Source organism: Nerophis ophidion, linkage group LG03 (genome assembly GCF_033978795.1).
Source record: "Nerophis ophidion isolate RoL-2023_Sa linkage group LG03, RoL_Noph_v1.0, whole genome shotgun sequence".
Classification (NCBI taxonomy): Eukaryota; Metazoa; Chordata; class Actinopteri; order Syngnathiformes; family Syngnathidae; genus Nerophis; species Nerophis ophidion.
The window spans coordinates 38,454,214-38,467,621 of record NC_084613.1 but is presented as its reverse complement, the minus strand read 5'-3'; the positions used below and the strand labels follow the sequence as shown (position 1 = coordinate 38,467,621).

General features: G+C 45.1%; 1 long non-coding RNA gene across 1 annotated transcript; it reads left to right on the top strand.

Annotated features, from left to right (window-relative positions):
• Window positions 1-2,819: 2,819 nt before the first annotated feature.
• LOC133549562 (uncharacterized) lies at window positions 2,820-10,382 on the top strand. The gene is made up of 3 exons (XR_009806113.1): window positions 2,820-2,902; window positions 9,100-9,270; window positions 9,370-10,382. It is a non-coding gene; the product is annotated as an uncharacterized LOC133549562 (long non-coding RNA).
• The last annotated feature ends 3,026 nt before the right edge of the window (window positions 10,383-13,408 follow it).

Below are 13,408 nucleotides of genomic sequence, written 5' to 3'. Positions count from 1 at the left end.
GTGGATATGTTTTGAATGTTTCAAACCACAAATTGCTTGTCTATTGCTTTCTTGAGACATATGATGAGCTAGAAAAACTTAAATGTCATACAAAGGCCAAAGCACATGAAGTAGCAATTAGCACAGTAGCTAACAACAGCACTGCTTTGCTGCCTGAATGAGCACAGAGGGCTGGGAATGGATGTGCTGCGAGACCCACAAAAGTTGTTTGAAAAGTTTGTATACAGAGATAAAGTTCGTATAACAAAGCATATTTTTATTTGGTCTGCGGTTCATAAATTGATAAGTTCCTGTAATGACAATTTTTTTTTAAATCGAGGTTCAACTGTACTGTGCTTGAATATGTCTGTTAATATTGAGGATTATAAATCCAAGTTTAAAAACAAAAGGGTGACAGATACAATATATTTAGGTCAAAAAAACTTTTTTTATACAAAGTATGAACTTCTAAGTGTGACAAATATAAATATTTATTTGTTATATATGTTCTCTTAAACCACTATTTGTAACATATGTTAGTCAGCTGATGGCTTCATCTGGCCGGATCTTCAGCTCTCACTGGATCGGTTCGCGGCCGAGTGTGAAGCGGCCGGAATGAGAATCAGCACCTCCAAATCCGAGTCCATGGTTCTCTCCCGGAAAAGGGTGGAGTGCCATCTCCGGGTTGGGGAGGAGAGACTGCCCCAAGTGGAGGAGTTCAAGTACCTAGGAGTCTTGTTCACGAGTGGAGGAAGAGTGGATCGTGAGATCAACAGGCGGATCGGTGCGGCGTCTTTAGTAATGCGGACGTTGTACCGATCCGTTGTGGTGAAGAAGGAGCTGAGCCAGAAGGCAAAGCTCTCAATTTACCAGTCGGTCTACGTTCCCATCCTCACCTATGGTCATGAGCTTTGGGTCATGACCGAAAGGATAAGGTCACGGGTACAAGCGGCTGAAATGAGTTCCTCCGCCGTGTGGCGGGGCTCTCCCTTAGAGATAGGGTGAGAAGATCTGTCATCCGGGAGGAACTCAAAGTAACGCCGCTGCTCCTCCACATCGAGAGGAACCAGATGAGGTGGTTCGGGCATCTGGTCAGGATTCCACCCGAACGCCTCCCGAGGGAGGTGTTTAGGGCACGTCCAACCGGTAGGAGGCTACGGGAAGACCCAGGACACGTTGGGAAGACTATGTCTCCCGGCTGGCCTGGGAACACCTCGGGATCCCCCGGGAAGAGCTAGACGAAGTGGCTGGGGAGAGGGAAGTCTGGACTTCCCTGCTTAGGCTGCTACCCCCGTGACCCGACCTCGGATAAGCGGAAGAAGATGGATGGATGGATGAATGTTAGTCATTAGGGATGTTTTTATCTTTTTGGTATCGAGAACCTAATTTTGGCCCCCTAAAGATATTACATTTTTACAAATATTTTAGGAAAGGAAAAGTACTTGACACAGGAAGCATATTTGGTACTTAAGGTATCAGAAAAATATCAATTTTGCAAACTTTAAAGATTAGAAGAAGAGGCTTATTTAGTCGATTGTGCATAGGTAAAACAGCCATATTCTAATGTATTATAAACTATATTTGCCTACAACCCCTGTATATTACATACATACTGTATTAGACATGTAACCATATTTAGTAGGAATGTCCGATAATATCAGACAGCCGATATTATCGGCCGATAAATGATTTAAAATGTAATATCGGAAATTATCGGTATCGGTTTTTCAAAATTAGCGGTATCGGTTACAAAAAGTAAAATGTATAACTTTTTAAAATGCCGCTGTGTACACGGACGTAGGGAGAAGTACGGAGCTCCAATAAACCTTAAAGGCACTTCCTTTGCATGCCGGCCGAGTAATATCTATAGCTTTACACACACACAAGTGGATGCAAGGCATACTTGGTCAACAGCCATACAGGTCACACTGAGGGTGGCCGTTTAAACAACTTTAACACTGTTACAAATATGCACCACACTGTGAACCCACACCAAACAAGAATGACAAACACATTTCGGGAGAACATCCATACCATAACACAAAATAAACACAACAGAACAAATACACAGAACCCCTTGCAGCACTAACTTTTCCGGGACGCTAGAATATGCAGCCCCCACCCACACCCGGTATTGCCCCACCTCATCAACCTTGCCCAGCTCAACCTCAAGCTGCTATTTTGAGGCATGTTAAATAATAAATATGGCAGTGCCATGTTGGCATTTTTTTTTTCCATAACTTGGGTTGATTTATTTTGGAAAACCTTGTTTCATTATTAAATGCATCCAGCGGGGCATCACAACAAAATTAGGCATACTAATGTGTTAATTCCACAAGTGTATATATCGGTATCGGTAATTAAGAGTTGGACAATATCGGAATATCGGATATCGGCAAAAAAGCCATTATCGGACATCTCTAGTATTTAGTAATTATATTATGAGGAAAATATAAATGTTTATATCAGTACAAATAAGAACCATTCTAAATACCATTTGAAAAATTAATAAGTAGATCAAATTTCAAAACCCTTAATTATTACCTGCACATTATTATGTTCGCTTCACCACCTATTTACAAAAGTAGCCTTGTTTGAATTGGGCATTCATTGTCTTAATGGGTTTCCATTAGTAAGAATATCTGTTAAGTAGATGGAGTTAATGGCGTGTAAATAGATGGAGCACTTATTAGTCTTATCAAATTGTCTGCAGGTGTGAAATAGAAATGTGTCGCTTGCCTACACCACTATGTGATTGTGATTTCCTGTCTCACACACTCGCTTGCCAGTGCTTGATCAAAGGCAAGCCAGTTTCCTCCACACAGAACACTGTCATTATTTGAATATTAGAAAACACTGCTGCAACCTGAAGTTCCTTGTTAATGTTCACATTCTTCATTCATGCAGAACACACAGGAGTAGGGTGAGCTGCACTTTACATGCACACACTAACCTCATGTTTCCTCTGCAGGTTCTTCCATTACCTATTTGGTTACCATGGCTACCTTAGGTGTCATTTTTGTCAACCTATTTTAAGAAACTATCATCTCTTTCCTCATGCACTGCACTGCACTACACACACGCACGCACATGAGTTGGTCTTGCAGACACTACACTTGCATGTACCATTTAACTTAAACATTTGCTTCCCTTTTGAATATTTTTTGCCAAAATGGTGGTTGGTGCATGCAGAGAGTACACATATATTCCACATCTGGTATTTAATAAATAAATAATACAAATATTCAAACTGTGACACTAACTATAACAACACAATGATAATGTTTTAGTTTGCATTGACAATGCTTAACAAAGTTACACTGAAGCACGTCACATTATTACCATTGCACAATTCTACATGTCCTAAAAAGAGTTTATTTAAACCTAACACGCCGGATGTTGAAATAAAAATTAAATATAAATGTATTTCTGTGTAGGCCCTGCGATGAGGTGGCGACTTGTCCAGGGTGTACCCCGCCTGCCGCCCGATTGTAGCTGAGATAGGCACCAGCGCCCCCCGCGACCCCAAAGGGAATAAGCTGTAGAAAATGGATGGATGGAAGCTTTCTTATTTTTTTTATTTAAACCTAACACGGTAGATGTTGCCCCTCTCTGAGTGTTGTGGAGAGTTATAAAGGACTGTATGGTTCTATAAAGGTAGTCTCATTCGCCCCCGGGACGTCGGTCAGGACACAATGGACATGACAGTTTGTTTGTCATATGGCAGTTTACTTGTTTAGTAGGTAGGTTGACAGGCATGGCAGGTTACATTGGATTGGCTGAATGGTATAACACTGGTAAGTATTGGTGGTTCAGCAGTAAACAGATAAGAACATCATAACCAATTAGTATAGAATACCATAGCCTACGTAGTAATAGTACATATCACCTTAGTGCAATAATACTGTATATCATGGATACACAATATAGCATATACCGGTAATAATTGGCATTTAGTACACATTAGCTTCACCAGTTAACAGTAAGCCCTGCCATACACACTACAGAATAGCATCAAACCAAACACTCAAATAACATCATCCCAACATTTAACTGAACTTAAATGTCTTAACTAGACCGCAAGGTGTCACTGTACGCTACAGAAGGCACGTAAACGTGGTGCTTGTGACCTGCCATGCAGGATAAGGTGCTCGCTTACAAGTACAAAGGAACAAAATGTCCAAAAATGTTCTCTTTGAAGAGATAAAGGACTGGTACATGAAATACATTGTCTAGACGCTGTAAACAGGGCACGCTGCGCGCCAAACAATTATATAATTAACTTATGTTCGTCAGTGACGCACCAGGCACCGCAGTGTTTTACACTCTTACAAGTTGTAGATTTATATACAGGCAACAAATGTAAATGACGGGCATTCACCGCTCTGTGCTCTGTTTTGGTTAGAATGAATAAGCGCGCCCCAAAATGCCTTGCGCTCTTAAGGTGGACTGCTCATAATAGTCTCTTAAGGTAGCACAGTGTTTGGGAACCTTTCTAACCCCTGAGCTGCCACCTTAACGGGGTAGAGGAGTTTGCGTGTCCCAAAGATCCTAGGAGCTATGTTGTCCGGGCCCAGGAGCTATGTTGTCCGGGGGCTACTACGCCCCCTGGTAGGGTCTCCCAAGGCAAACTGGTCCTAGGTGAGGGATCAGACAAAGAGCAGCTCAAAGACCTCTATGAAGAACACAAACAAAGGACCCAGATTTCTCTCGCCCGGACGCGGGTCACCGGGGCCCCCCTCTGGAGCCAGGTGGCGGGCCTATCCCCATGGGGCCCGGCCGGGCAACGTGGGTCCCCCCTCCAATGTGCTCACCACCCATTGCAGGGGACATAGAGGTTGGGGGCCATGTGAGCTGGGCGGCGGCCGAAGGCAGGGCACTTGGCGCTCCGATCCTCGGCTATATAAGCTAGCTCTTGGGATGTGGAAGATCACCTCGCTGGGGGGGGAAGAAGCCTGAGCTAGTGCGTGAGGTGGAGAAGTTCCGGCTAGATATAGTCGGACTCACTTCGACGCACAACAAGGGCTCCTGAACCAGTTCTCTTGAGAGGGGCTGGACCCTCTTCCACTCTGGCAGTAAGAGGCCACGGGTTGGGTTGGTAATTCTTGTTGCTCCGACTCATAGCCTGCACATTGGAGTTCAACCCAGTGGACGAGAGGGTAGCTTCCCTCCGCTTTCGGGTGGGGGGAGGCGTCCTGACTGTTGTTTGCGCTTATGCGCCAAGCCGCAGCTCAGCGTACCCACCTTTTTTGGATTCACTCGAGGGAGTAATCGAGAATGCTCCCCCGGGGGATTCCCTCGTTCTACTGGGGAACTTCAACGCTCATGTTAGTAACGACAGTGAAACCTGGAGAAGCGTGATTTAGAAGTATGGCCGCCCGGATCTGAACCCGAGTGGTGTTTTGTTATTGGACTTTTGTGCTCGTCACAGATTATCAATAACAAACACCATTTTCAAACATAAGGGTGTCCATATATGCACTTGGCACCAGGACATCCTAGGCCGCAGTTCCATGATCGACTTTGTAGTTGTGTCATTAGATTTGCGGTCTTATGTTTTGTACACTCGGGTGAAGCCAGGGGCGGAGCTTTCTACCGATCACTACCTGGTGGTGAGTTGGCTGCGATAGTGGGGGAGGATGCTAGACAGACCTGGCAGGCCCAAACGCATTGTGAGGGTTTGCTGGGAACGCCTGGCAGAGTTTCCTGTCAGAGAGAGTTTCAATTCCCACCTCCGGAAGAACTTTGAACATGTCACAAGGTAGGCCGATTGGAGCTGTGGCCGCAAGGTGGTTGGTGCCTGTCGTGGCGGTAATCCTCAAACCTGCTGGTGGACACCAGCGGTGAGGGATGCCGTCAAGCTGAAGAAACAGTCCTATAGGGCTCTTTTGGCTCATAAGACTCCAGCGGTGTGTGGCTTCAGAAGTCGCGGAGGCAAAAACTAGGCCATGGGAGCATTTCGGGGAAACCATGGAAAACGACTTCCGGACAGCTTCGAAGCGATTCTGGACCACCATCCACCGTCTCAGGAATGGGAAGCAGTGCAATGTCAACACCGTGTATGGTGGGGATGGTGTTCTGCTGACCTCGACTGCGGATGTTGTGGATCGGTGAAGGGAATACTTCGAAGACATCCTCAATCCTACCAGCACGTCTTCCTATGAGGAAGATTGATAGATAGATAGATGGCTAGTACTTTATTGATTCCTTCAGGAGAGTTCCTTCAGGAAAATTAAAATTCCAGCAGCAGTGTACACAGTTGAGATCAATTTAAAAAAGTAAAAAGTAAATAATGGGGGTTTAAATGGAAACAAAATAGAGAAATATTACAATAAGAATGAAACTAAAAAGCAACAATGGGAATAAAAATATAAGGTTAAAATAAGAATATAACAAGAGAAACTAGGCAGTAGTGACCATGTTATGAAAAACGTATTGCACTGTTATTGTTTTGCAGCCCCTGACATCCTAATATCCCCCACCCCCTCGCCAGAGAGGATTTGTACAGTTTAATAGCGTGCGGGACAAAGGAGTTTTTAGTCTATTAGTCCTGCACTTGGGATGAAGCAGTTTGGCACTGAACAGGCTCCTCTGGCTACTGATAACTGCATGCAGAGGGTGACTGGCATTGTCCAGGATGCTCACTAGTTTGTCCACAGTCCTCTTCTCTGCCACCTTCATCAGTGAGTCCAGTTTCATTCCGATTGTAGAACCGGCCCGCCTGATTAGTTTCTCCAGTCTGGAGCTGTCCTTCTTAGATGTACTGCCCCCGAGCACAATACCATGTAGAACAGAACACTGGCAACCACAGACTGGTCGTACATCCACAGGAGTTTTCTACAAATGTTGAAGGAGCGCAGTCTCCTGAGGAAGTACAGCCGGCTCTGCCCTTTTTTGTACACGTGGTCCGTGTTAACAGTCCAGTCCAGCTTATTGTCCACCCAAACCCCAAGGTACTTGAATGAGTTCATGGTATGTACCTCAACTTCCTCGATCACAATAGGTTGTGACCTTGGACTCGACGTCGCAAAGTCAATGACCAGCTCCTTGGTCTTTGACGGATTGAGCTGCAAGAAGTTTGTGTGGCACCAGACAGCAAAGTCCCTCACCAGGTTCCGAAACTCCTCCTCTCTGTCGTCCCTGATGCACCCGACGATGGCTGTGTCATCCGCGTACTTCTGGGCGTGACACAGCTCTGAGTTGTAGCAAAAGTCAGCGGTGTACAGGGTGAAGAGAAGAGGGGCCAGCACAGTTCCCTGCGGTGCTCCGGTACTGCTGATCACAGTGTCAGACGTGATGTCCTTCAGTCTGATGTACTGTGGCCTGTCGGTGAGGTAGTTCGAAATCCAGGCTACCAGGCAGGGGTCCACTCGCATTCTGTCCAGCTTGTCCTGGAGGAGGCGGGGCTGGATGGTATTAAAGGCACTCGAGAAGTCCAGGAACAGGATCCTCAAAGTGCCATTTCCCTTATCCAGGTGTGAGTGGGCTCGGTGCAGCAGGTAAAGGATAGCATCCTCCACACCAACACCTGCCTGGTACAACTGAACGCATCATGATTTGCCACCTCAGTAGAACGCATGTCTAACTCTGACATAGTCATAGCAGAAAAAACATTATGTGAGTTGTCTATTATTTTAAGAAAATTGCTATGTGTACAGGGATTATCCAGCCTAGCGCTGGCTAGTTCTAATTTAACTGACTCTTAACCTAGACTAGCAGGCTCTGTAATTGCCTGTGACCGGGCTTGCTCTAGTGCAGTTGGTCAAATGTGGCTCAACAAGAAATCTATGTTCCGAGACAAGATGATAGCGCCTTCCTGGTTAGGGTGAAGGCCGTCTCTCATCAGCAAGCCAGGTTTTTCCCCAGAGAGAGGGCCAATTATCAATAAACGTTAGTCCCTGTTATCTGCAGAAGCTAGCCAGCCACTTGTTAAGCGAGACTAATCTGCTATATCTCTTATCATTGCCTCTCCCAGGCAGGGTGCCAGAGACGAATACTCGATGTCTGGACATCTTTCTAGCAAGATCAAGAGTTCTGGCTATGTTTCTCTTTGTAATCTCTGATTGTCTCATATTAACGTCATTGGAGCCAACGTGTATAACTATGTTCGCATAACTAGTGGTGCGGTTAGCCTGTTGTACGTGTTTACTTGGACTGTTGCGAGTTAGCTCCCTAAGATTAGCTTCAATGTCAGGTGCTCTGGCCCCGAGAATACACTTAATTGTGGCTGGTTTGCTAAGCTTTACGTTTCGGGTGATGGAGTCCCCTATGACTAAAGTGTGGTGCCCGGTTGACTCGGGTCTCGGACTATTATGCGTCTCAACCAGTACACCGTAGCTTGTAGGCCGCTTAGGGCTGCTACAAGCTGGGCTAGTTAGCTCGCTACAGCTAATGCTAGCAGATGTGTCCGCAACACCTAAAGTTACGAAATTACACTGCTCTAACTGGCGGACACAGATCCCTAGCAGAGCCAACCTATCCATGAGTAAGGTGCACAAAGCGCAGGAAACCATGCTCACAGAACTTTCTGTCGCCGAGTGGAGTGCCAGCTGTCTCAGGGAAGCGGTGGTCATGGTGGCGGGGAAGTAGCTTCCTTCAGGCCGGCGCTGCCTTTATCCGCTAGCCTCGTTAGCTTAGCAGCTAGCTAGCTGAGGGCGGAGTGGTGAGACAGAGATCGGGTGATTTGCAAGTTAAATGGAACAATTAAATATGTTCGAGAAGTTGTAAAGAAAGCTGCAAAACAGTTAAAAGCACACAGATAGAACAATACTTAGCTTTTTTGCAACAAAAGCAGTCAGCGAGCAGTCACTCACGTCTCTTATGTACTACCTCCCCGAGCACTGGATTAAACTTCTTGTACACCACACTATGTTTTATTAATTTTGCTTCAGGTGTCTTTTAGACACAACCTAATAAGTGCTGAAAAAAATCTAATCATTTCCAGATCGAGATTTTTTTTAATCCAATTTTAAATTGATCTATAATTTACAAAAATCTGCACAATAAAAAATAAACATTGTTTTTTTTTCCTCCACCTTTACTGACTGCACATATATGTCATATACATCATGTTGTGACACACACACACTCCATGCTTCCCTCTGCTGTGGGAGCGCGCAGAAGCTCCGCTGGGAACACCAGACACGCACCCGCGCTCATCAGGCAGACTGTGCCCACTCTCCGCCGCAGCCGGCGGCAATCCACGCCTGACATAGCTGGCGTTGATGAAGGACGGCAGTATGAAGACGGTCGACGCTGACTCATCGACGTCCGAACGTAAATCTACTACCCGTAAGATGCACGTCTATGACTACCTCCTGATCTCGCTCGTTGCCTGTTTCCTTGTGCCTTTTGTTCCCCTGATCCCTGTATCTCCCGCTCCTCCCACAGCGCTCGTGTCACCACTGCTGTTTCCCTCCTGGACCTGGTTTGCCTTCCCCGATCCTTGACCCTGCTTTTGGACTTTCGGACTCTCTCTCCTGCCTTTGACCCCCGCTTGGACCTTGGACTTCCCCTGGCTTCTCTCCCCCTCGGATTTGGACGCTGAACATCCAATACGCACCTCAACAAACCTCACGGTATTCACATATGGTAATTCCACACACAGTCGTTCATGCAGACACATAGTAGCATAAACACTCCACGTAATCATCAAGTATTCAATAAACCACACTGTAAAAAAAAATTCTGTAAAAAAACGGTCATCTACTGGCAGCTATGGCTGCCAAACGAAAACCATAAAATGAAAGTAAAACATTGTAAACCAAATAATGATCAAAAACATATTTACAGAAAATTTCATGAAACGTTTTGCGCAGAAATATCGTACTTTTACAGATTTTTACTAAATGATTAAGATTAACCACCTTAAATAAAGTGATGATGCAAACAGTTCTGCAGAAAAATACCTTTTCTCTACAGAATTTTTCCAAAATATTACAATCAACCACTTTTAATGAAGTGACAATACTGGCAGTTTCACAGAAAAATACCATTGTTTTACAGATTTTTTCTGAATTGTTAGGATCAGGGGTCTCACATTCATTTTACCGGGGGGCCACTGGATGCAGGAACTTGGTGCAAAGTGGGTTCACCTTCTATGAATGGCAATCCAACCCTAACAACATAATTACCGATCCTACCGATTTTTCCGCGAGACTTTGGGTGACCCTCTCGTAGGATTGACCCGATGTTTGCCCGGGCAAATACATCACGGGCGTACCGTGACAGCGCTTTGACGCCCTCTGCATAACAACATAATTACCGATCCTACCGATTTTTCCGCGAGACTTTGGGTGACCCTCTCGTAGGATTGACCCGATGTTTGCCCGGGCAAATACATCACGGGCGTGCCGTGACAGCGCTTTGACGCCCTCTGCATTCATTCGTTCACCGAACCATCAGCGTGCCGACTTAAACACGTGATATGTATGGCTTTAACGGACACATGTTGGTGACTGCAAGACATAGTCAACACCCATACAGGTCACACTGGCGGTGGCCGTACAAACGACTTTAACACTGTAACAAATATGCGCCACACTGTGAACCCACATCAAACGAGAATGATAAACACATTTCAGGAGAACATCCCCACTGTAACACAACATAAACACAACATGACACATACCTAGATTCCTATGCAGCGCTGACTCTTCCGGGCTACACCCCTGCTACCACCCAACCCCGCCCCCCTCCGTGCGTCGGTTTAGGTGGGCGGGGTTTTGTGGTGGGGTTGTATATTGTAACACATGGGATTCTGGGTATTTTTTTCTGTTGTGTTTATGTTGTGTTACGGTGAAGATCCATCCATCCATCCATTTCCTACCACTTATTTCCTTTTGGGGTCGCGGGGGGTGCTAGCGCCTATCTCAGCTACAATCGGGCGGAAGGTGGGGTGCACCCTGGACAAGTCGCCACCTCATCGCAGTACGGTGAAGATGTTCTCCTGAAATGTGTTTGTCATTCTTGTTTGGTGTGGCTCCACAGTGTGGTGCATATTTGTAACAGTGTTAAAGTTGTTTGTACGGCCACCGTCAGTGTGACCTGTATGGCTGTTGATCGAGTATGTCTTGCAGTCACCAACGTATGTCATATTACAGAGAAAAATGTTAAATTGTTAGTATGAGCATAAACTTTTATAAAAGGGGCTACATATATTTTTCGACTTGAATGTAAAAATACGCATGAATATAAAAAAAATAAGATTTACCTAAAAATTACATATACAACTGTTAGATTGTTAGTATGGACATAGACTTTTATATAACAAGTTACGTATTTAATTAAAGTAATTACTGTAATTTTACATGAATTTGAAAGTAATTTGAGAAAACAGAAAATGATATGTATAATTAATTCGGTATTTTTCTGTAAAAAAAAATTAAATATACAAAGTTTGTCATTACTGGCATATTACTTAAAATAACAGGCGGTTTGTTCATTTATAGATAATGTCTTCAATTCTACAGTTTTATAACCTATTTAAAAAAAAATTGAAAAATTACAGTAGAAATTTAGAGTATATTAACCATAAAAATAGTTTCGGGCAGAAACTATTAAGGATGGTTTGTAACGGGACAGACCTTCTACTTGTCAGGACCTCATTGAGTTAGCACTATTATTTGACCAACGCCTTCTTGAACGGAAGGCAGAGAGGAGGAGCGACTATGGCAGTAGCACAGCTTCAGCCAAACACTCTCGCTATTCCAACCAAACCCTCAACAAGCAGTCTGGCTCAGTTGGACCAGTTCAAACCACACTTTCTGCACCTATGCAAATTGGCAGGTCACAACTTACCTTCGAGGAATGGGAACGGAGGTTCCAACTTCACCTCTGTCTTTATTGTGGCCGGGCAGATCATTTCGTATGCAACTGCACCTTTCGGCCAAAAGATTAGGCTCACCAGTGAAGGGGATCCTGGTGAGCCATACTACTAACCCCACAACCTCTTCTCGTAAGAATCCTAGTATTCTGTTTCCGCGAGTCTGACGTGGGAAGTTAGAACATTGTTTGTAGACGCATACCTGGACTCCGGAGCCGACGAAAGCTTCATTGACCTAAGGTACGCCCAAAAAAAGGGTATTCCATTAATACCGCTTGAAAATGTTGTGTCCGCCCAGGCTCTAGATGGCCATCCCCTGGGCCCTATTTAGCACCGTACTAAATCTTTGTCTCTCACCCTCTCTGGCAACCATACAGAAATCATCAGCTTCTGGGTTTTGGACGCCCCCGTAGCCCCTCTCGTCCTAGGCCGGTCTTGGCTAATCCAGCATGATCCTCACATCTCTTGGGCCACGGGTAAAATTCTGGCCTGGAGCAACCACTGCTACTCTAATCGTCTCAAATCTGCAGTCATTCACCCAGATAAACCTAGACCAGTGTCACTTCCAGTGGACATTTCCCGAGTTCCCAGAGCATACCACGATTTAGCAGCCGTGTTCAGCAAGGACAAAGCATTGTCTCTTCCACCTCACAGACCTTATGACTGCTCCATCGATCTCATCCCTAATGCAATTCTTCCTGGCAGCCGACTGTACAACTTGTCACTATCCGGAAAAACAAGCCATGAAGGACAACATTTCTGAGTCCCTTGCCTCTGGATTCATCAGACCTTCTAAGTCCCCTGTGGCTGCTGTTTTTTTTTTTGTTAGCAAGGACGGGTCACTTTGTCCTTGCATTGACTACCGTCAACTGAATTGCATAACTGTTAGAAATAGATACGCTCTACCTCTACTTAACTCTTCTTTCGAACCACTTACTCCAGCCACCATCTTTACAAAATTAGATCTCCGCAACGCTTATCATCTGGTCCCCATCAGGGAGGGAGACGAATGAAAGACTGCATTCAACACTCACCTTGGACATTTTGAATATAGGGTGATGCCTTTTGGTTTGACCAATGCCCCTGCTGTTTTCCAAACCCTGATTAACGATATTCTTAGGGATATGACTGATAAATTTGTTGTGGTTTACCTTGACGACATATTATTTTTTTCCAAAAATCCTCAGGAACGTCAACAACACGTCTGTCTTGTTCTTCAACGATTACTAGAAGACGTGAATCTTCGTCAAAGCAGATAAATGTGAGTTTAATTCCTCTTCTGTTGAGTTTCCTGGCTTTGTCATCAAGGCTGACCCCAAGAAGGTGAAGGCGGTAGTGGAGTGGCCCCAACCCTCTACCTGTACCGAGTTATGTCGTTTTCTGGCCTTTGCTGGATTCTAGAGACAATTTATCAAGGACTTCAGTAAGCTGGCCGCACCACTTCATGCACTCTCTTCCACCAATGTACCTCTTCGGTGGAACCAGGAACCAGGTATGGCATTCTGGTGCCTGAAGAGGAGCTTTTCATCCCTGCACCCATCCTGGTGTACCCTGATCAAGACTGCCCATTCATAGTCGAGGTAGATGCTTCTGATTCGGGAGTTG